At 39.3% G+C, this 2810-nt stretch overlaps 1 non-coding gene across 1 annotated transcript; it reads right to left on the bottom strand.

Moving 5' to 3' along the window:
• Positions 1-1525: 1525 nt before the first annotated feature.
• Positions 1526-1632, bottom strand: LOC140828753 (small nucleolar RNA R71). Its single transcript, XR_012117319.1, has one exon. It is a non-coding gene; the product is annotated as a small nucleolar RNA R71 (small nucleolar RNA).
• Positions 1633-2810: the final 1178 nt, after the last annotated feature.

Below are 2810 nucleotides of genomic sequence, written 5' to 3'. Positions count from 1 at the left end.
TCACTCGAAGGAGGAGAGAAAAGTCAGAGCACGGAGCACGGGACGCGAAGAACGGAGATAGAAGACGTTGAATCCAGACACGGAGACGCGCTTTCATCTCTCGCCAACACGTTCTTAATTCGGTTTCTTACTTTTACGTTTTTAATTAATACAAACAAGTTTTGTATTGATTTAAATTCGAGTATGAACTAATTTTATATTCTAGAGATTGATGTAGTCTTGGTTGAACCTATGTTAGTGACGTTTTGAATTTTCATGAATTAATTCGTCGTGTTTATTTGTGATTTCTTGTGATTAATGCTTTTGGACTATTGGCCATAATTCGATTGATCAAATAATTAAGATCTAACACTCGAGAGAGGGGATTGAAATTAGGACAGGAGAAATCACATCGTTAGATATTTATAACGTGCAAAAGACGTATAACTCTGACGAATCCATAAGAGGACCTTGGTTGCATTTATTACGTGTTGCTTGATATTGAATAGATATATTAAAATCGGTAATAGGTAATACAGTTCTATTTATCACTCGACAGAGGGAATAGAAAACAAATTGCGAGTTCTTGGTTAGTAAATACGATGCAATTTAATAACATGTTAGTTAATTTTGATTTAGCATAGGGGAAGCCAGACGAAATCATATCTCTAGATTTATTTTCTCAGTGAATTTTCTACTGCGTGCTAGAATTACAGGAATTGTTATTTTGTTTGACTTGATTTTAAACCAACTATTTGATTAGTCTAAATAAAGTTGAGCTATGTCAATTATGTTACTTAATATACAATTTTAAATATTTACTCTTCGTGGGATCGATATCTGCACTCAAACCAGTACTAAAACTTGACACCGTATACTTGCGGTAGTGAAAACACGCAACAAGTTTTTGGCGCCGTTGCCGGGGAGTAAACTATTTAACTGCATATTGATATCATTACTAAGTAGTACTGATTTTAATTTAGACTGTATTTTATTTTATTTGTTTTATTTCGTTAATCTATAATCTTTTTGTTTTGCAGTGCATGCAAAAATATCAAAATCCCGACTTGCTGATTTTTGATCCGGAGATCGAAAGAACTGCCAGGAGATTAAAGAAAGCAAGGAGAGACGAAATTAAAGCAATATCTGAAAACAGAGATCATCAAAATGAACTCCCTAGAGAGGTGCCTATCCGGGAACATTTCCGCCCAGTCATTAACGCTCACTACTCTGGAATAGCTCGCGGAACCATTGCTGCCAATAATTTCGAGCTAAAGCCCGCACTCATTAACATGGTTCAACAGAACCAATTTGGAGGAGCAGCCACAGCAGATCCCATCTTCACCTCAGAACTTTTTTGGAGATCACGAACACGGTAAAAATTAATGGTGTTTCTGACGAAATTATTCGATTGCTCCTGTTTCCGTTTTCTCTCAGGGATCACGCTAGGAGCTGGCTCCAATCTCTACCGCTGGGAAGTATTACTACTTGGGCAGATTTAGTTACGAAATTCATGTCAAAGTATTTTCCTCCTGCCAAATCTGCTCAGTTGAAAATAGAGATTACCAATTTCAGGCAGAGAGAGCTTGAAGTGTTATATGAGGCTTGGGAGCGATACAAGGAATTACTCAGGAAGTGCCCGAATCATGGCTATGCAGATTGGGTGCAGATTGAGTTATTTTACAATGGTTTAGATGGGCCAACCAGAAGGAATGTGGATGCAGCCGCCGGAGGTACTATTTTTCCTAAAACACCTGATGAGGCCTTTGAATTGCTTGAACAGATGACCATTAACAGTTATGAGTGGACGAGTGAGAGATCTGGATCAAGGAAACCTGCTGGAGTGTATGTTGTAGACCCGATCACATCACTTACTGCACAGGTTTCGGCATTAACCGCACAGATTGCAGCGATGAACAAGCCAGGCCAATCTAGGTCTGAGGTAGCATTGGTGACTGCTGAGGAAGATCCAGTTGTGGAGGAAGCTCAGTACATCAACAACCGTGGCTTTGGAGGTTATCGAGGTAATCCTCCCCCTAATACTTATCATCCAGGTTTGAGGAATCACGAGAATTTCTCTTATGCGAACAACAAGAACGTGTTGAATCCTCCACCGGGGTTCAATACACAGAAAAGGGAAGGAAAGCCATCTTTTGAAGATCTGGTTGGTACATTTGTGACTGAATCTGGTAAGAGGATGTCTAGAACTGAGTCTAGACTTGACAACCTTGAGACACATATGGCGAGTATTGGTGCTACTTTGAAAATCCTTGAATTGCAAGTGGGGCATAACGAATCAACTCACGTCTCAACCGTCAGGCGCAGTTTAAAAGACTGCCGACCCAAATCTGAGAGAGGTTAATGCCATTTTTATACATCATGAAGAGACTTGCGTGGTAGGCAGAGAAGAGAAGGAGGTTGAACTCACACATGTTCGGGATGAAAAGCTATGTCCAACCAAAAGAGTCCGAGATAAGAAATCTGAGAGGTATGATTTAAATCAATGCATTGATATTTCTTTACTTCCCTACCCCCAAAGATTTCTACAATTACAAGATGAATTTCAAAAGAAAAAAGGTCTTGAAGATCTCAAGAACCTAAACACTAATATTGAGTTTGCATATCAGGTGGAAGGTGAATTTACCAAAGGAACACGAAGGAATGTTCCTCAGAAGTTGCTAGATCCCGGTGAATTTATTGTACCATGTGAAATAAAGGGTCATTTAGTAGAAAAAGCTATCTGTGACTCAGGGGCCAGTATAATTATAATGCCAAGATCTCTCTACGAGAAACTTGGATTGAGCAAGTTGAGATCCACCGAATTAAACGTG

Source organism: Primulina eburnea, chromosome 3 (genome assembly GCF_022965805.1).
Source record: "Primulina eburnea isolate SZY01 chromosome 3, ASM2296580v1, whole genome shotgun sequence".
Lineage (NCBI taxonomy): Eukaryota > Viridiplantae > Streptophyta > Magnoliopsida > Lamiales > Gesneriaceae > Primulina > Primulina eburnea.
The sequence above is the reverse complement of the archived record's forward strand: the minus strand, read 5'-3'. Positions and strand labels throughout refer to the sequence as shown.